This window comes from Macrotis lagotis, chromosome 4, assembly GCF_037893015.1.
Source record: "Macrotis lagotis isolate mMagLag1 chromosome 4, bilby.v1.9.chrom.fasta, whole genome shotgun sequence".
Taxonomy (NCBI): domain Eukaryota; kingdom Metazoa; phylum Chordata; class Mammalia; order Peramelemorphia; family Peramelidae; genus Macrotis; species Macrotis lagotis.
This window is the reverse complement of record NC_133661.1, coordinates 72,195,266-72,217,095: the sequence shown is the minus strand read 5'-3', so window position 1 is coordinate 72,217,095 and position 21,830 is coordinate 72,195,266. Positions and strand designations below refer to the sequence as shown.

Sequence of the window (21,830 nt, the reverse complement as noted above, 5' to 3'; positions counted from 1 at the left end):
AGCCATAATATCTGTAGGTTCTTGAATTTTTAGAGAAAAAGAGACCTGAGAACACATCTGATTCAATCCCTGTATCTCTATTGTTCTTAATAGGTGCTGATATTAAAAACATAATCTAAAAAGGAACATGCCCTTGGTGGGTGGGGGGAATTGGAACATTCTGGAGTAATCATAAATTGATCAAGAAGACTTTATGATGCTCTGGAAGCTAATACAATTATCATAAAATCAAAGATAAGAAATATGATGATTTTACATGTATATATATATGTATATATATATACTTTTCAGAAAATTGTGTGAATGCAAAATTGGAGAAAATTGTCTGGATAATAAAAGAATTGGAGATCTAGACTTAGAAGAGATTAGATAAGAAATCTGGTTCAATTCTCTCATTTTACAGATTTTTTTTGGAAAAGGTCTGTTTCTTTTTTTGTCATTATTAAGCACAATCTAGAAGTATATATAGATCATTCACATAAAGATTTTAGAAAGGTAAGGAGGTAAGGTTGTGCATACTAATAAGGTGGGAAGTTTCTTTTTCCTTGTTGACCATAAATAATGCTGCTATTCCATTTTTTACTCTTTGAGACTTCATTTGAGTTTTGGTTTTTTTTTTTTTTGGCAAAGATACTGGAGTGGTTTGCTGTTTCCTTCTCTCACTCATTTTATATATTATGTGGAAACTGAGGCAAACAGGGTAAAATAACTTGCCCAGGGTCATACAACTAATAAGTATTTAAGGCCAAATTTGAACTCATGAAGATGAATCTTTCTGACTCCAGGCCCAGTGGACTATCTAATTAAGTGTCTGGGCCATCAGAAGTAGAACTTGATCCAGATCTTCCAACTTCAAAGTTTGCCATTTCATATCTTCATTAAAACGACCATTAACATCTCTGTTAAGTATTGCATTATGCTCATTTGCTCAAAAATAGCATAGACATGATTGGTAATTATTGGTGTTTTCTTGGTCATCTTTTTTTTGGATAGTAATATGATTGTTTCCATTCATTTGATCTCTTCTCCAACTTAAGTTAGCTGGTAAAATAAGTCCCTCAGTGCTTTCAAGATAATGTTACCTTTAGCACAACTTTCCTTCATGTACTCCAGATATTCTTCCCATTTGCAACTTCCTCAGTGTTTAATCTGAATGTATTGCAGTGTTCCATATGCACTGATTATGAAAATTGAATCATTAGATGAATGCTGACAAATCTGTTTAACTTTCAGTCAAATTATTGTTCTTGTGCCAGTATGGGACAAAATAACTTGATTAGATCTAATGCCAAGTTTTCATGGTCTTATTTTCATCATTGCTTGTTGGTTGGTGAAACAGGGATGATTTTTAATTACTTAAAGGAGACCTGACTAAAAGTCTATACAGAAAAAAAAATTAAAGAAAAAGACATTGTAGAATCTATAGCACATAATTACATGATCAATCTATTATGTTAGTAATTCAGTACATATACGTAGGAAAGGAATGGCATAAGAGCCATGGACTAGATACAGAATTGAATAGAAGAAGTTTGATGAATTGCTCCTTCTTGTTGTCTTCTGATAATGTTTTCAAATGTAATCTTAGGGTTGACTGGATGATATAGGCTTCTAGGAGTTGGGTTTATGGCCGCCCTCATCCTCATTTATCTCACTTTTTTTATTACATACTAATCTACACACCTCCTAGGATCTCAAGGATGATCTTTATAAACTAAAATTTTTGATAATATTGACACGAAGAAGAAGGAATGCATTATAAGAAGGAACTGGTTTTGGGCATAAATAATTTTTAATATTCTTTTAGACTCATCTTAATTTCTATTAAGTCTTGTGGATTTGTTTGTCTGATTTCAATAAAGAATGGATCCTGAGGGCCTGAAATTGCTAAAATAGCTACTAAAAAAGTAAATGACTTGGATCTATTTATTCTTGCAGATATTAATTCTGTCTGGACCTTAGGATTACAATGACATCTTCTCTTATGATGCTCAGGTTAGTCAAGAACTCACCCACCACATGTGTTCATGAGAAGACTGATCCTGAGCCCTAGGGTTCTTAGCAAGAATGTCTTCGTAAAAGTGTTTATGGGTATCCTTTGATTGATAGGCATATGCAGCAACCATTATGTGTATAAGACAACAGCCCCACTAGACGATCTTGTCTGTTATCTTGTGAGACCTCAAATCACTGTCATGAGGAAAGTCCTCTATAAATATTTAAGTACTATATAAATGTGAATTTTATTATTATTATCATTACTGTTGTTGGTGTCACCATTATTATGGAAAGATTAATAATAGCTAGCCTTTATATAGCATTTTAAGACTTCCAAAGCACTTTACAAAGATTATCACATTCTATTCTCAAAATAATCTTGGGATATATGATAAAATTAAGACAGAGAGAAGTAAAGTGAATTGCATGTGGTCACACAGTAAATAAATGTGTGAGACTGGATTTAAACATGGGTTTTCCTAAGTCTAGGTCCAATATTCTATTCTTTGGATAAAGCTACCAAATTGCCTCTGCAATATGAAATCCTATGGCCAGGGCTTAACTGACACTGCAGCTCCTGTTAGGTGCTTAATAAAATGTTGGTTGAACTAAGCCATGTAGGAAGAAGGGAGTTGCCAAAGAACTCTCCCACTCATCTCATGGAAACATGTTCCTGTCCCATTTACTCTCTCCCTAGTAATCTTCACATGGCATTGATACAAGGTGTCAAAATAGAGTAATTAGTCTCATTTACCCAGTGTGAATAGTTTTCCAGGTAACTGAAACTTTATATCTGAGCTTTTCAACACACCTTTACAATGAGCATCAGAACATTTAAGATATCTGGTTTATAACCCAAACTGTCATTGAAATATTTTCTTATCACATTTTAAATAATTGAGGTTGCCCAAACTTAAACTCAAAACCTTTGAAATGTGGATATATGACAAAATCCTGTCATGGAACACCAGATACTCAGGAAAGGGACATATAGACAGTGATATTCTCCATAAGCTATCTCCCCGTGACTTCAGTGCACTAGGGAAGAGATACAAAGGTATATAGACAGGGGCAGCTAGGTGGTAGAGTGGATAGAGCACCGGCCCTAGAGTCAGGAGGACCTGAGTTCAAATCCAGCATCAGACACATAATAATTACCTAGCTGTGTGACCTTGGGCAAGTCACTTAACCCCACTACCTTACCAAAAAAACTAAAAAAACCCAAAAGTATATAGACATCAGGGAAGTGTGACCATAGGAAAGCTAAACAATGCAGCAGCATACTCCCCATATAATAGAGACCTTTCTAGATCTTGTTCTTTGTGAATATTTCAAGAAGTATCAAATGAGCCAGGCTCATTACATTTTCCATTTCCAATAAAAGTCTTTACTTATTAAGTATCCCTGGTAACATCCCTATGTGACACTGTAAATGAGACAGTTTCAATGGCACTCAACTGAAAGCATCCTGGCACTGTCCACTAACTCAGTGCTGAACCATACAATTGCTGTGCTTAGCTTTGCCATAACTATAGATCACAGAACTCACAAATTTACCTGCATAAAAACCAAAACTTTTTTTTAATCCAAAATCTATTTATTATACACTTTCTGGAGCATAATAGCACAATTTAATCTTCTTTTGATAACTAAGGGTCATTGCAAACATTAACTGTGCTATGCTGGTGATGACATCAAGGACTATTGAGGTTAATAGGGCTGTTTGTCCCACACTAAATATCCTTAGTCTGCTGTACTTTTGCAATTCAGTTGTCTGTTTCTCATCACAATTTTTCTTCCTTGAATTGTCTCTTGTCAATGCTTATCACTGTACCTACCTTTCTCAATCTCATCTAATTTACTATTTAAAATCTTCTGTGAACTGAGAAAACAGAAGAATAAACTTGTTAAACAGATACTGCGTAAAAGTCCAATATACTCTCCTTTGAGTAAGAACTTCTGACCTCAATTTTGACAACCCAGACACTTTTTTTTCCCCTTTGAGTTCAGGGATATATATTTAGGTAATTGAAGTTGCCAGGTAAAGATACTACTAGCATCTGGTGCACTTCCCACTGGACTGTATTACCTTAAAGTAAATTGCCAATGAATCAGGAAATCTGAACTCCCAGCCTGAATTCACTGCAGAAAAATTAATAATTGACATTTGATTTACCATCTTTTCCCCTCCCTCTCCCTTCCTCCTAGATATCTATCTAGACCTATAGATTCATATATATATATATATATATAAATATATATTATATATATATAAATTGTTAATACATCTAGAGATAAGACAAGATAATGTATCTATAGAATAGATATATCTTAACTATAAATAGATGTAATAATGGAGAGGAAGAGAAAGGTGTATATTTTTATAAAAGGGTAGAGGAAAAGTTAGATATATATCTACATTTTTGAATAGAGATATATCTAAAATACATATCTATAAATATACATATCATATATATTATGTATACATGTATTAGAGAGAGAGAGAGAGCGCTGGGAGGTTTAGAGAAACAAGGAAAGGCAGGGATAGAGGGAAAGGGAAAGGAAAAAAGATAATACAGAGGGAAAGAGAGGGAGGGAGAAAAGGAGTAGATAAAAAAAGGAAGAGAGACTTATTTGCAATAATTGTTGATCCATAATCTCAATTTCTTTCAACTTTTAGAATATTTTTCAATTAACCAGAAGTTTAATTAACCAGAATCATAACATTTGAAATTAGAAAGGGCAGTGGCAAAGAATTGGAAATTGAGGGGATGTCCATCAATTGAGGAATGGCTTAATAAACTGTGGTATACGTATGTGATGGAACACTATTGTTCTATTAGAAACCAGGAGGGATGGGAGTTCAGGGAAGCCTGGAAGGATTTGCATGAACTGATGCTGAGTGAGATGAGTAGAACCAGAAAAACGTTGTACACCCTAACAGCAACACTGGGGTGATGATCAACCCTAATGGACTTGCTCATTCCCATCAGTACAACAGTCAGGCACAATTTGGGGGTATCTGCGATGGAGAATACCATCTGTATCCGAAAAAGAATTGTGGAGTCTGAACAAAGACCAAAGACTATTACCTTTAATTTTAAAAAAAGTTATCTTATTATATAATTTTGCTATTTCTTATACTTTATTTTTCTTCCTTAAGGATATCATTTCTCTCTCATCACATTCAGCTTAGCTCAATGTATACCATGGAAATAATGTAAAGACTAATAGAATACCTTCAGGGGGTAGAAGGGAAGTGAGATTAAGGGGAAAATTGTAAATTTCAAAATAAATAAATAAATAAATAACTTTTTAAAAAAGGAAATTAGAAGGGGCAATAGAGAATATATGTCCAATGCCCTTGTCTTACAATTGTGTAAATTGAGACCAAGTGTAGGGAGGTGAAATGATTGCTCTAATGTCTTGTAGTTGGACAATGACAACCCACAAATTGTACTTTGTGACTAAACTCCTTGAGAAAAACCATGTACAGTAGATTCTCCCACTTTTTTCTCTCATTTTTCTCTCATTCTGTTTTTATTATTATTATTATTATTATCATTATTATTATTATCCCTATTATTATTATTCATTATTCCACTAAATTGCTCTCTTCAAAATCATCAGTGCTCTCAATTGCCAAATCTAATGACCTTTTCTCACTGCTCATTCTTTTTGACTTCTTTGACACTGTTAATCACCCTTTCTTATTTGATATTCTCTTTTTTCTAAATTTTTGGAACACCACTCTCATGATTCTTCTCCTAAATTGATCACTCCTTCTGAGTCTCCTTTGCTGGATCTTCAATAGGGTTGTGCTCTCCAACCATAGGTTTCCCAAATGACTCTGCCTTGGACTTTCTCTTTTCCCTCTAAATTACTTCTCTATTTTTGTTTTTATAGGTTTTTGCAAGGCAAATGGGGTTAAGTGGCTTGCCCAAGGCCACACAGCTAGGTAATTATTAAGTGTCTGAGACCAGATTTGAACCCAGGTACTCCTGACTCCAAGGCCAGTGCTTTATCCACTATGCCACCTAGCCTCCCCTAAATTACTTCTCTTAAAGATTTCATAAGCTCCCATGGATTAATAGACTTGTTCATTCTATCAGTGCAATAATCAGGCACAATTTTGGGTTATCTTCAATGGAGAATACCATCTGTATCCAGAGAAAGAAGGATATCTCCATGAAGATGATTCTTATATCTACCTATCTTGCCCCAGATTCTCTCTTGACTTCCAATCTCCTCTCACCTTTTATACATCTTGAACTGGATATCTAGTAATCTTAAACTCATCATATCCAAAACTGAACTCATTATCTTCCCCCTAAATCCTCCATTTTTCCATTACTGTAGAGGGCCATACCATCCTTTCAGTCCCCTAGACTTGAAATCATTCTTATCTTCCTATTATCTCTAACGCTGCACATCTAATTCAAAACTCTACCCATAGACTAGTTGGGTTACTTTGACCAAATCAGTTAACTTCACTGAGCTTCTGTTCCTTCATCTGTAAAATTGTAATAATAACACATGTCCTGATCCCCTAACAACCTCACAGCCTAAGATCAAATATGATCTTACGTGTGTGGAGGCATAGTTAACATTATAAAACATCATGAACATGTAAAATATCACTGTTAAACCTAGTCAGCATCGCTTAGCCACAAAATCTTAATATTTTAGTAAGTCTGCTAAAATATGTTAGTACCTCTTCTAATGACAAATTACAATCCATTTTGGCTTTTTAAAATATATACAACTCCTATCCAATACCTCACGTGAATTTGTCACAGAGGATGCACTGGACATGTTGATGAACTTTTTGGTCATTTTCTTATGTCACTGAAGAACCTAAGCCATCCAACAATTAGTCCTTGTTTTCACTCTGTGACTAGCAAAATGTGAAAATACATTAAAATACATTCCTGGCTCTTGAAATTGGAGAACATGAAAGCCAGTGTCTCTTTGTGTTGATATGAATGATCTTGCCCAAGAATCGCTGCATTCTTATATTTGAGTACATATCTTAAACCTTGGAAGTTCCCCGGATTGGGGGCGTTTGGGCAGCAGATGGTATTGTTTGTCTACTTAACAACTAACAGGTGGGAATGGATGTCTCAATAGGAACAACAACAGCTTTGGGACAGGAGACATAACTGTCAACAGAGCCCAGTTACGTATGATAATATAAGTTGAAGTTGGAGCAAGGACTGAATCGGAATAAGGAATGTGAAAATTCATAGTTGGGTGAATTCAGTGAAGATCAGAACTGTGTGTTCACAGTGGTGTTGTTGGAGCTAGTTGTAAGCAGATCGGAGTCAGTGATTAAAGTTTTAGTGCAATCATTTACACCTCAAAGATTAGCAAACAGTACAATCGAGGCTTGATTTATTGTGTTATGGATTGCTTAGACTTAAGAAAGTGATAGAGAAAATGTTACTAATGAAGATTAAAATTAAAAGTGTTTCAAGCATTTTTTTCAGAGAACTAGTTGTTAAATATTTACTAGATGTTATACCACTAACTGTTCAAGGACTAGATGGTATAAATGATGAGATTGGAATTGGGGTCCCTAGAGAAAATATACAAACCAGGGGCAGTTGAACAAATAATCTCTCTTATACCCTGCTTTCAGGTGAAGGATTTGAAGAATTACCAGTGCTAATTCTTCCTTATAAAGGTATTTCTCAACATTCTTGGTGGAAATCAGTGGCATTTGGATCTAGGACTGGAAGAAAATTGGGTGAGGGTGGGGTGGAGGAGCAATGGGGTTAAGTGACCTGCCTAAGGTCACACAGCTAGTTAAGTATCAAGTGTCTAAGGCCAAATTTGAACTCAGGTCCTTCTAATTCCAGGGCCAGTGTTCTATTCACCATACCATCTAGCTTCCCCACCAATGATCTCTTAACTGTTAAATCCAAAGGCTTTTTTCTTAATCCTCATTTTTCTTGACTTCTCTGAAATCATTAATACTGTTGGCAATGACTCTCTCCTCCTTGATAATCTCTTCTATCTAAAGTTTTGAGATTCCACTCTCTCCTGATTCTCATGTAATCAATATGATTGTTCCTTTTCTCTCCTTTGCTGGATGTTTTTTCAGATCATGCCCTCTAACCATCAGGTATGGTCCTGGTCCTCTTCTTTTCTCCTTTACTACTTCACTTGGTGATCTCATTAGCTTCCATGGATTTAAACATCATCTCTATGGTAATGATTCTCAAATCTATCTTGCCACAAAATTCTCTGTTTACATGCATTCACACATCTCCAAAAGACTTACTGAATGTCCAATAGACATCTTATTATGTCCAAAACACAACTTATTATCACCCCCACCCCAAACCTTCCTATCTACCTTAACAACACCATCCTATCAGACCCTCAGGCTCACAATCTAGGAATCATCCTGGATTCCTCACTATCTCTCATCTCTTTTTAGCCAATCTCTTGCCAAGACTTTCTGATCTTTTCAACATTTCTCAAATATTCCCCCTGCCTTCTTTCCTCTGTCACTTCACCTAATGCAGATCCTCATCATTTTCATCAGTGAACTATCATAATAATTTGCTGGTGAGCCTTCTTCTCATCTTTCCCTGCTTCAATCCTTCCTTCATTCAGCCACTAAAGTGATTCTCCTAAAGCTAGGAGCTACTATGTCACCCCCCCCCAATAAATTCTAATAACTCTCTATTGCTTTCAACATCAAATACAAAACATTCTATTTGTATCCACAGAACTTCATAATTTAGTCCTCTCATCTTTTCAGTCTTCTTTCTCCATACTCCTTGAGATTTTCTATTTTATCCAGTGACACTGACTATTTTTTCAACCAAGACACTCTATCTCTTGTCTACAGGCATTTATCTGTCTGTCCTCCTTGCCTGGAATGTTCTCCCTTCTCTGCTCTGACCACTGACTTAAGTCCCAACCAAAATCCAACTTTCTACAGGAAGCTTTGCCTAACCTCTCTTAATTCTTGTGTCTTCTCTCTGTTAATTATTTCCTACTTATCATATACATATTTGAATTTATTTGTTTGTATCTCTATTAGATCATATGCTCCTTGAGGGAAAGGACTGTCTTTTGTACTCCACAGTTCTTAGCACAATGTATAGCATGTAATAAATATTTAATGAATATTTATTGCTTGACATAACTTCTACAATATTGTCCTGAGTGCTTTTTTTTACAATTATTGTCTAATTTGATCCTCACAAGTGCTATGATTATCCCCATTTTACAGTTGTGGAAATTGAGACAAATAGAGGTAATTTGACTTGGCCAAAGTCATACAGCAAGTATCTGAGACTGGATTTGAACTCAAGTCTTCTTGACTTCAGTTCTGTTTCTCTAGCCCCTGGACCACCTAACTGCCTCAAGTCCCAGCTAAAATATCATCTTCTACATAGAAAAGCTTTTCTAACTCCTTAATTTTACAGATGAGAATACTGGGAACTAAGGAAGTTAAGTGGCATAGCTTTGGAGGTAAAATTTGAACACAGCCCTCTAACTACAAAGAATGAATGGAGGCTGGGTTTCTACATTTCACAATTTGCTTTTCCCTATGGAATAAGTCAATGGGATTGAGAGTTGACTTAGACCCCAAGAAAGTACTTTTAAAAAACAGGATTAAGAATTATTCCTGGGGTGAAAGGTATAGGTAATTTAGAGTCTGGCTTTCTATCAGGGAAAAGATGAAAAAGGAGGTGTTATGTTCCAACCTCTAACAATGTGTGCAGTTCTCACTGAGACCTAGGACCCCCCCTTGATTATGATTTTCCTCAGCATTCTTTTGGAAAGAATTCATATTTTATTGGCCATTTTTCTTGTTCAGTTGTTTTCAGTCATGTCTAATTCTTCATGGTCATGGGGTCCCAATTTGCCAAGATTTTCTTGGCAGAGATACTTGAGTGGTTTGCCATTTCGTTCCTTAGATCATTCTGAGCTAGAGTAAAGTGATTTGCCTAGGGTCATACAACTAATAAGTATATAAGGTCAGATTTGAACTTAAGAAGATGAATCTTCCTAACAGTAGACCTGGCACTCTATCCACTTGTACTTAGCTGCCTTAGTTTGCCACATTAGCTTTTCAGAAATCCCAGTTCCCAAATCTGACCTTCACAACTCATTTGAAAATATTCACTCAATAAATACTAATATTAATTAAGTACTCAGAAGTACACTAGACATCAGGGTACAAATGCAAAAGGCTCTCTGCCCTCAAATATCTTATATTCTCCTCTAATAACATCTTTTTGCTTCAACTGGAGTCATTTAACAGAAATTTGAGTTTAACTAACCCCTCATAAAAGAATATATTACCCAAATCTCTTAATAAGGTTTTAAGAATCTCAGTTTTAAGTTGATGTTTCTATAATAGTATTCCCTCTAGCCCTTTGCATGATGTTTGAGAGAAGTTTCTGATTTTTAGAGGACTGCAACCAATTTCAAAGATTTTCAAGGGAGAAACATTTTAAGTAATAAAATTAAATCAGTGTCTGATCTAAGAGAAAGGTGGGCTGGGTCATGTGGTAAAAGTGCAGAGTTACCCATAGTCAGCCAGTGTACACACATCAGCATACTTTCAGTGTCAGAACTTGAGGAAGACTCAGGACACTGACTGATGATGCTCCATAGTGAATTTATGGAAGGACATGTAGATCACACAGTACTTCTCCAAAAAATGATCACCTTCTTAAATCACCTTACAAATTTGTAAATTATATGTAAATTTTTGAATATTTTCCTAACATTAATATGCAAAAAATTCTGTTCATTCCTAAGCCTCTCATGTCTTCTGCTCTGCTGCCTGCCTAACATTAATAGAAAGGCAGAATAGTCTTTCAGCTCTGTAATATTCAAGAAACACTTTCTTCTAACAACTGAGAAGAAAGAAATATAAAAGGAACTAAATATGAGATGTGATGTGGAATTGATTATGTGTGTATATGTATATTAAACTATATAACTGTTGACTACAAGAATGAACATGACCTATCTGTATGTGGTTCCCAGTTCACCAAAGACTAACTGAAAATGTCTCTTTCATGTAAACATTACTTAATACTATCCGTTGTACAATGTGGCTGATAAAAGTGAAGTCCAACCACAGTCTTGCAGTTTGTGGTCACAGCTGTGGAATCTGGGGAGGGGGAGTCTTGTGAAGGAAGCCAACTGATTGTTTTGTTACTATGTTTCAAGCTTTCCAGATGATCTTTGCTGGAAAGAGAAAATAGAATTGCATCTTTCTGGAAGATATTTTAGTGTCTTTCAAAGGATTGTTTCTATAATTTTAGAGAAGTCCTTTTGATCAAATTGTAGACTATATAGTCTAGTTTCCCGTTTATTAAAAATGACTCCCTGCATGTGTTGTTTTGGGAGGCTCTCTTAGAGACTGATTCCCCGTTCTCTAATTGTCTAGCATCCTAAATTTAGCCTGAAGCCCATTTGGAAGCAGGAATTCCATTTCCCATTGGTCCTCTGTTTTTTCTGTATCAAGTGAAGGAGCAAAAAACAGAAGGGAAAAACAGAAATGGAGAGAGAAGTCCAGGTAAAAAGAAGAGGGTGGCAGAAGCAAGGAGAATGAAATTAATCCAGAGCAAGAGATTAGAAAATGTTATTTTTTGGTTGAATGAACAAGACTCTACAACTACTGGGATAAAATCTGTTATTACCTAAAAATGAAGCTGACTGTTCATCATTATTAAGTCAGAGCTCCTCTGGGCATCCTGACATATTTTTTTCTTTTTTTTTTCTGTTTAACTTATTTTTAATAAGAATTTTTTTTAAAAAACAAAGAACCCATTCCCCCACTGACACCCCCATTGGCTCTATGGCTCATCTTATCAGAAAAAAAAGACAACCATCTTCTAATGATTTATGATGGATATTTCTCTCACACCTTTCCTTCAAGAATCCAAAAAACAATTCCCTATGTTATCTAGCTGGTTTGACCAGTCTGGTTATAATTTTCTGACAGAGAAATCAAATCACCGAGGAGCTGAATTGAACTCTAGGTATAATTGCCTCAGGTCAAACTTGTTGAAAGCATAAAAGTTTACTGGTCCAACCCTCCCAATATAATAATGATAATAGCTGACTATGGAATGATAATGGCTAAACTTGGCCCCAAAGAAGAGACGAGAATGTGCATCCTGATCTTTGAAGAAATAGAAGACAATAGACATTGAATATTAAGTATACTTACAGTATATACAAAGTCATTTGGAGAGACAAAGGGGGGTGGGAAAGGGCAAAGAGAGACAAAAAGAGAGAAAAAGAAAGCTGTGAAAACTCCATGGGAAAAAATGAACTGACCTTTGAAGGAAGAGAAAAAGTAAAAGATGGAAGAGAAAAGGGATTATTCTCCAGAAGTGGAAAATGACTAATGTGGAAGCAAAGAGTGTATAGTTGGAAGAGTAAGTTTAGCTTTTAGCTGGTAGCTAGTAGCTTAGTTTTGTTAAAATACAGAGTATAAAAAGTACAGCATTATGGAATAATGCTGGAAAGGTGGTTGGCACCAGGTTATACAGAGTCTTAAATACTAGGCTGAGTTGTTTATATTTTATTCCAAATGCAACAAGGTCACTAATGATGTTTCACTAGGTCTGATCTGTGTTTTAGAAAGAGTATTTAGTTAATTCTGTGAGAGATGAATTGGAGAGGGGAGACATGAAGAACAGTTTCCAAGGGAGTATTCTATAATCCTTACTCTCCCTCACCCCACATATAGAATCAGTTGCCAAATTATGTCATTTGTAATTCCAACAATATCTTTTACATCTGACTTCTTCTATCTGCTCACAACCCCCACCCCCATAGTCATAGAGGCAGTTTCTCATCTCTTCCCTAGACTATTGAAATGGTCTCCAAATTAGTAGTCTCCCTGCCTTAAGTCTCTTCCTTCACAAGCCTACACAATATACCAGTGGTTTTCTGAAGCATAAATCTGATGGTGCTATTTACTTACTCAGTAAATTCTAGTGACTCCCTTTGACTCTAGATGAACTCCTCTATTTGTCTTTGAAAAGCCTTCATAACTTGTTTCCAGCCTTACATTTCATTCTTCTCACTATACTCTATGAAACTCTCTAAGCCATGACAAGTACTTGAATTGTATTTGAGTGAGGAGAGACTGTGCTAAGTCACCAGCCTCACTTTCACCTTTGGAGTCATCAGATGCCAGTGGCCAGATATGGAGCAGGATGACTGGAGATGGCCCTAGATGTGGGGCAGTCAGGGTTAAGTGACTGTCCAGGGTCACATAGTTGTCTGATTCCACATTTCAACTCAAGACCTCCTTATTCTAGGTCTGGTGCTATACCAACCTTACCATCTAGCTACCCTGGAACTCTTGATTCCTCCCCAGTGACGCCTTTCCCCTATCTTCCTGCATTTCTATTGTTTGTCTGGAATCTACTCTCTCCTTATGTCCACCTCATAAATTGATTCTTATTTTTAAGGAACTCAACAATCTAATGGAGCAGATAACATGCCAATAGCTATGTACATTCATTCCAAAAACAGGGTAAATTTGAAATAACAGGAGCATACTCAAATTAAGATAATCAGGAAAGGTTTCCTGTAGAAGGTGAGATTTTTATTAAAAAATATTAAAATTTCAATAGAAATATAATTTTTGATATATTTTCAAATGAATAAGTTCCTATAAAATTTAACACATTTCATTAAATAATTCAAGAATCTTGATTTTATTGATATCGCTGTTCCCTTATCAATATAGAGAGCAGCTTACTAGAGAATTAGTAAATGACTAGAAAAAATACAACAACCTTAGGTTAAGCTAGTAATGTGTGTCTCCAAGCTTAGCTAGGCCATTCCTTGATCAATAGACATATGTATACCCACCAGACTCTTAGCAATAGGGCCTGGCCCATAGTAAGCACTTGATAAAAGCTGGTTGACCATTGACTGATTGATTGAGCCCATATGTGATGAAGGTTTATCAGCCTGATAAGACCTTCTAGAGTTTTGTGTTCTGTTTTAACCGACCTGCAAGAGTCCAGGATTATCTCAATGCCCATGATGATGAGTCATAGTAGGAATTCACTGGGACTTTCAGGGAAACTGGGTAGAAATTACAGAAATATACACTATCCCCAATAAGATTTACAGTTACAGCCATCAAAATTCTTTATAATAAATGTATATATATATACATAAAATATGTATGTATATATGTGTGTATATGTATATATTATAACTGATACTGAACCACAGTTGTTTTTCCCCTGGATATATCTTATTGTAGTTCTCACAAGGATAATAAGATTTAGAACTGAGATGTATTTCAGAGATGACCTAGTCCAAGGGTTTTTAATCTAGAAGTCTGTGATTATTTTTTATTCATTTAGATTATATATTCAAAAAAGAATAAAAAAGAAGTTTCATGTATATTTTACAACATAAAAGAGGATTTGATATGAAACCATGAATCTTCATTTCAGTTTCCTTTTTTGAAACACTAATAAATACTAGATAAAAAGATACTACATATCTTTTTTTAAAACTACCCAGTTTTTTGTATTTTATGTTTTTTCTCTGTTGTACACTTTTTATTTCCTCCCTCCCTTCCCAGCACTAGAGAAAGCAACCATTTCTCATAAATATGTATATTTGTATATGTTTATATTCATGTATAGGAATGTATACATATATGTGACACCATCCTATACATATAAATTTTTAAAATATATTTTTAACTATATTTCAGTAAAGTTGGTTTCCTTGATAATCTTCAATATTTTATTTTATGCATTTAAAAATACTTAAAAGATTACAATCACCCCTGATTCTAGGCCAAATCCCAATTTTTACAAATGAAGAAACAGTGAATTCAGAGGAAGTAACAGATCTATTCAGGTCATATATTGGTCATACACTAAAGATTCAAACTCATACGTTTTGCTTATGCTAGTTTTTTTTCCTGCAGAGTTCTTTTTTTAACTTTTGAAATGATATAGATCTAGCTCACTGCCTGTGGAGGGGAAAAAAAAACTTTAAAACTGAAAAGAAACCTTTATCACACTGTTTTGTTGTTGATATTTCCCCCTAAATACCTCAAATATCACTAGAATCTTAGGAGATTTCCCAAGCAGAAAATTTGTTTTGAGAAATGAAACTTTCATTATGATGAAAGTCAGATGGAAAATCTCATTTGTTTAAAAAACGGAATCTAGAAATAATGGAGATGGTGGGTTTCCCATAAAATTCTCTTTCTGTTCTACTTTGTCCATGGAGTATTTCTTTTTTCAGTTGATCATTTAATTCAGATTTTTAAAATAATTCTGAAAATCTTATTTAAAAGTACATTCAGAGGTATTTAACTCAATCAACAATTATTTAATAAATACCTACTCTGTGATAAGGATAGAAAAAAGCTAATAAACTGTGTGTACTCTCAAGGAACTTATAGTCTAATAAGGGAAAATATGCAATAACTATATATAATCAATATCTATATCTAGATAGCTATCAATATAGACATATACGGAAGGACACTTATTTATACACACACACATATATAGGTTAAAAGGAAGATAATCATGTCTAAATGTCAATAAATGTATATACACATGTGTGAATATCACATGTATATCCATATACATATGTATTTGAATGTACATTGTGTCTTCTACATATATAATGGATATATTGTACATAATTAAAAGAGAAAGTCACTAACATTAAGGAGGAATCGGGAAAGGCTTCCTGTAGGTGGTATAATTTTATCTGGGACTTGAAAGAAGCCTGGAAATGAAGATGAGAAAGAAGTGAGTTCGAGGCAAGGGATCCTTAGAGAATGATAAATGGAATTTCTTGTATATTCTATGTAATGGGATATAAAGTGTAAAAATGCTAGAAACAGGAGTCAGGTGGGTGGCAGTTAAATAGTGTGTGATCCAATTGATTTGATGTCCAATACACTGAAGAGGGATCCAGTTCTGATGCAGAGAAGATAGATTCAAATACTTACCTATTCAAATAGATCTCCAATCTCTGCTATGTGAATATTCTCTCTAGAGACAAAATTCACAAGTCTGTACTGCTGGCATCTTGGGCAGCATTTGTCTCTGTCTTTGTCTAACTCCACCACAGGATGTCTACCCAAGATGCTGGGGGGCGGGGGTCTTCCTCTCTTTCTCTTAACATTCAGAGGACAGCAGGGGAGTCCAGGGGATGTCCATTGGCTCACCCTTCAGTTTGTCATCGTACATCCTGTCTACTTTTCTCATCATACATTTCTTTGATGGAATCCTCTTGCAGTTCTTTATTGATGGACTGCCATCCTACTTCATGTACCTCCATTCCATGATTTCCCTAAGATGCTTTGAAGGACGAGTTAAGGAGTTTTTAGAATTAATGGAAAGCTTCTAAATTTTTAGAAATCAGAGTGTTCCATTATATGACTCACAGCCATTTAATGACAACAATAGAATATTAACATCAAAAAATGGATCTTGTTTCAGGGAGGTTTGGGGTCATTAATAATCCTACCTAGATTTTATAAGTTTTAAGTTTTGTAAAATGTTTTACATATATTACATTTGATATTATAACCATCCTGCGAGGTAGTGTTATTATTAGCCATATTTTGGAGGAGAAAAGATGTAGGTAGAACTGAAATGTCTTGTTCAGATAGTATCTGAGGCAAAATTTGAACTCAGGTCTTATTGATACCAAGTCTATTCACTGTACCACCTTGCTACTGAAGAGATTAAAAGTTAAATTGTCTTGTTGGATTTCAGCCTGGCAAGGATCTTAGAGGTCACTTAGCTTAACCCATTGAAGCCTAATCCCTTGTTAAGGTCCTGTCTGGTCTAGTGTCTCCTGATTTTAAGATAGTTTAGGAGAGCCACACTCCCAGTATGATCAGAAATAAGTTTTTCATGGTATCAATAGCAATCTGGTGGAGTTCTGTCAGTACTATGCTAAGTCACAAGAGGATCAAGGTTGTGAACTTGTTATTAAGAAGATATTTAGCAACAAAAAAGCCATATCCAAATCTGTTAAAGACCATAGGCAAAGGGAGTCAATACCGATCAATAGACAAAACTGCTTACCACAGTCATCAGACAATTGGAGTTCAGAAATCGGATTAGGATCAATATCTGGCTTTGGGTTTCATCTACCTGAAACTTGTAATTTAATGACTGAGAGAGAATGATGTTGCTTAGGGAGAAGGCAAAAAAGCTTCTTAAACTCAGGGCTGAAAAATTGGAAGTGGGATTGGGATGGGGATGAGATTCAAGATAAGTAGGACAGGTAGGAGAAATAGGCAAGTAGTATTAGAGAAGCCAGAGGCAAGGAAGAGGGATGATCCAGCCGCTATGGCAAACAAAGGAAGCAGCTGAGATCTGTGGTCGAGGAAACAAGTCAAAAGCAAGGATGAGCAAAATCCACAAGAGATCATAGGAAGCATTGTGCATTTTGCTGTTCTCAGGATATTGGGCAGCAGCCTGAAAGCTTTTATCAGTAATGTGTTATTCAGGATGAAGGAGAGAGGTCCAGTTCCATTACTCTCCATTCCCTCTATGATTCTGCCTGATCCTCTCTTTCAATTTGATTAGTAAACATGGACAATGGTATTAGGCTAGATTCAAAAACAAAAAGCATCAAATAAAAGTTTAAAGATAATAATTAGGGGTAGCTAATAGAGCACTGGCCCTAGAGTCAGGAGGACCTAAGTTCAAATCCAGCCTAAGACACTTAATAAATTACCTAGTTGTGCGACCTTGGGCAAAATCCCCTAAAATAAAATAAAATAAAGACATAATAATAATAATAATAATAACAATAATAATAATAGGAAATGAGGCATGGTTGTACTCTTCAATAGGGAACTCCAAGTTCCTCACTGACAGTCCTGAAGCCTTCACATTACACAAAAATACCTGAAAGGAAGACAAGTGAGGATCAGTTAGTGGTAAGCCTACTTGAGCTGTGCAGCTGTGGATCGAGCCCTGTGGTCACCTTTGATAAGGACCACAAGTTTCCTCTGCAGATGCCAAAGGGCTGTTTATCCAAATGGAACTGATATCTTTGGGCTTTGACTTTTCCTAGTGTTTTCTTGTCCATATCTGACTTTTGGCTTAATCCTAGGATGCTGAGAGTATCATCTCTTTCTGAGAGATGAAGAAACAGAGGAACATGGAGGTTGAGGGCACTGCTGCCACTAGCATCTGGCACCCCTAGCATCTGGTCCTGCACAGCTTCTGTTAACCTGTGTATGACTGAAGGTTAGCAACTGTCTCTGTGACACTATGTAAGTTTATTAATTTATCTTAGTCTTCTCATTTGTAAAATAAGAGGTTTGGATGGGACAAGTCCTGAGATCTTTTTCAGTTGGACAATTAAGTAAGTTGGATTATATTGTGGAGAAGGAGACTTGAGAGAGCAATTTCCTGTTCCTTGTTCTTCTCTGGGTAACAAAGCCACAACTAAAGGTACAACTTTGCCCTAAGACATAGGCATTCAAGAGAAAATGTTTTCCCCTGTGATATTAAATATATAAATTATTTGCCTTCTTCTCTGCCATGACCTAGTGGCTGCTGACCCAAAGGTCTAGGGTACAATTCCCCAGGATAAGCAATCTTTCTCCTCTAAACCCTAAACCCAAAATACTTCTCCCTATAGAAAGCCCTCCCTCAAATAATCACAGCAGTAAGTCTCCAATTGTCTTGTCTTCACATGCCACCCACTCCCAATGAATTTGTGCCTTAGTATTGTGACCAACTAGTCATCCCTCTGCTCAGGGATGGCTGCTAACCTAGGACCAAACTAACCCACAGCTCCCCTGTTGCCCTTTTTATAGACATGTAAAGAAGACTGACCTGTCTGTAAATGAATACCTTTACAAGGTGTAGTTTTATCTTAAAACTTTTTCTCCCAATTGTGCAATAAAAGACCTTGTCTCCTCTTCAAGAAATTTCAGGCTCAAGCAAGTGAAAAAATATTTTGGGGATAGACAAGGGAAATTTCTCAACCTGTAATATAAAACATCAATTAAAAATTGTCTGTGAATGAACCTCCCCCCCCCCCCCGTTTAAAAACCAAAGCTTGCCTGGGCTCAAAGTAGTTTAGAGAAGGCAGGAACTTAACTCCTCAAAGCTTGGCCAGTGATACCTGACATCTAAAGCTGTGACATCTCAGATGATGACCTCTGCCAGGTAGACCAAGACCTAAGCTAGTGAGATAGAGGGAAGGCTCTACTATCCAGGTCTAGATCACCTGGAAACCTGAAGGGTGGGTGAGGCATAGTCTAAGCTGAGGCAGGAGTATCCCTGCATGGGTCAAGAGGGTTGGAGAACCAAAGTCCACCTTTCTTGGCAGGAAGAGTGTCGCATCATTGATGACAATGTTTTTTAAACAATATAGCTGGAATTCTTTTTTCTTACTAGAGATATTGTTCTATTCATCTTCATGATGCCAGTGCTGGTGTTAAACATGAGTCAACTTTTTTAGGGTTCCTTTGTGTTTGACTGGATAAGAGGGGTGATTAGAAGAGAGAGATGGTACTTTGTGACCATCCATTTGGAGGCAGCTGGGTGGTTCAGTACAGTCAGGAAGATCTAAGTTCAAATTCACTTAGATACTTAGAATTTGTGTGACCCTGGACAAGTCATTTAACCTGTTTGCCCCAATTTCCTTAAAAATAAAATGGTAAAATTATAAGAGAACTTGCCTCCCTGGATTGTTGTGAGGCTCAAGTGAAATATCAATGCCTATTATATAGTGTACCATTTAATAAAGGTTTGTACCCTTTCTGTCCAGTCCAAACTCATCCTTTTTCAGATGAGAAGTTGGAGCCTCAAGAGGTAAATTACCTTGCCTATAGACATATTAGAGTCAAGTCTGTAGTAGGCCTCATCTTCTCAACCCATATTCTTTCTGCCACTCACAGATTCTCACCAAATGTGGTTCTTCTGTCCTTGAGTGGTGGTGGCCCCTTATTTTGCAGAACAGTCATCTTCCTATTAGTCTGGATCCTGTCGACTCCCTGTCCAAAGAAATTGGCCAAAGTCAAATTTTTTTCATACCACTCAAAGTTGTACAGTCCATAGACTCCAATTCACAGAATGAGAATTTTGATGTCATAAGACATCAACCCATCATTTTATATTTGAGAACACTGAGGCAAAAAAGTTTAACATGCCCAAGATCATAAGAAAATAAGGAGAGATACATCAATTTTTATTTTTCTGAATAATAGATGATTTGAGGGAGGAGTTATACTGGGGAAATAGGTAGAACAAAGTTAAAATAGGAAAAATTAGGAAATTTAAATTGAACATCAAGAAAGTGCTACTAGAAAGTGAAAGTGACAGATGTCATCTCAAACTATTCCATTATTAAGGTGGTTAGACCATAAAAATCCTTGGGGAGTATGTGTGTGTGTGTGTGTGTGTCTGTGTGACAGAGAGACAGAGAGACAGAAAGAGACAGAAACAAAGAGAGACAGAAACAAAGACAGAGACAGAGAAAGTCTGAAAGAGAGAATGCCAGTGCACTAAGGAAAGTCCATGAGTTTCACGGAAATGATGACATCATCTTGATCTATTTTCTTTGTTACTTTATTGGTTTTTAATTTCTGACCTAAAATTTGAGGCTAGAAGAAGGTATTCAAATGGAGACATTCAAAAACTCTGAGATGAATAGCTGATGAATTCTTTCTTGTGGCATTTTTAACCAGAAGATGACCTCTAAAAAAGCACCTTGGAATTAGGGATGGGGAAAAATTTGTTGTTGGGTGGTTGTTGTTTTTCCTACGGTTGTGAAGTTCCCTTAAAAACTTAATGATCTTTTTTGCTCTACCTTTTTTTTTTTTGAGGAGTTCCCTCAGACAGAAAGAAATTTTTAATCTTGCATTAGTGTTCAAAAATTCAAATTCCCAAATACAAGATGGAGACAGTGCTAGGCAGCTATTTATCTGAAAAAAAAAATGTCTAAAGGTTTGGATAACCAGAAAATTTAATTAAATGAATGCAGCCTTAGATGACATTAAGAAAGACACATAATACCAGAAAAGTTGTAAATGACCCTATCTATTATTGGGTTCTCTTTGTTAGATCACATTTTGGTGACCAAGTGCTGTTCTGAATAACAAAGGAGATTAGCTAGGATGTGGAAGTGTCCTTAAGTTGATATTACATGAAGATCCATTGAAGGGATTGTTAAGTTTAAAGGAAAAAAAAAGACTTAGGGAGGATTTGAATGGCTGTTCTGAGGACTTGAATGGTCATAGATTTGTTCTACTGAATCCCAAGGAGCAGAACTAGGAGTACTGTAGAAAAGCATCAAAGAATAAAATTGGAACCATAAGATAGGAAAATAACTTAATGCTTTTAATTCACCCAAAATGGGATGGACTTCCATGAGGAATAAGTTCTTCCTCATTGGGAGGGGGTCTTCAAGCAAAAGTTCTCTGATCCTTTGTCACCTCGTCTGTAGAAGGGACACTTGTTCAAGCATAGGTTGGAGTGAATAGCCTCTGAGGTATCTTCCAAGTCTAGATTCCAAGTCTGATCCATTAAAGTGGTTTCTTTTCTTGGACAAAATTGAGTCAAATTGAGTCTAGTCAGGGTGGCTAGGTAGTGCAATGGATAGAGCACCAGCCCTGGAGTCAGGAGTACCTGGGTTCAAATCCTATCTCAAACACTTAATAATTACTTAGCTGTGTGGCCTTGGGCAAGCCACTTAACCCCATTTGCCTTGCAAAAACCTAAAAAAAAAAAAAAACCAAAGCAAAAAAAAATGAGCCTAATCTTTAAATGCTATCTAAATAATACTTATAATTACTTACTAAA

General features: G+C 36.0%; 1 protein-coding gene and 1 long non-coding RNA gene across 5 annotated transcripts in view; one reads left to right on the top strand and one right to left on the bottom strand.

The window, feature by feature from the left end:
* ARHGAP22 (Rho GTPase activating protein 22) overlaps positions 1 to 21,830 on the top strand; it is a 326,645-nt gene that overhangs the window by 188,280 nt on the left and 116,535 nt on the right. The window lies entirely within an intron of this gene.
* LOC141521021 (uncharacterized) overlaps positions 1 to 21,830 on the bottom strand; it is a 99,422-nt gene that overhangs the window by 13,591 nt on the left and 64,001 nt on the right. For 2 of the 3 annotated variants that reach the window (XR_012477828.1, XR_012477830.1), the window contains exon 2: positions 16,001 to 20,023. This is a non-coding gene — a long non-coding RNA (uncharacterized LOC141521021). The remainder of the gene's footprint in view (positions 1 to 16,000; positions 20,024 to 21,830) is intronic. The other variant, XR_012477829.1, reaches the window with a different exon arrangement.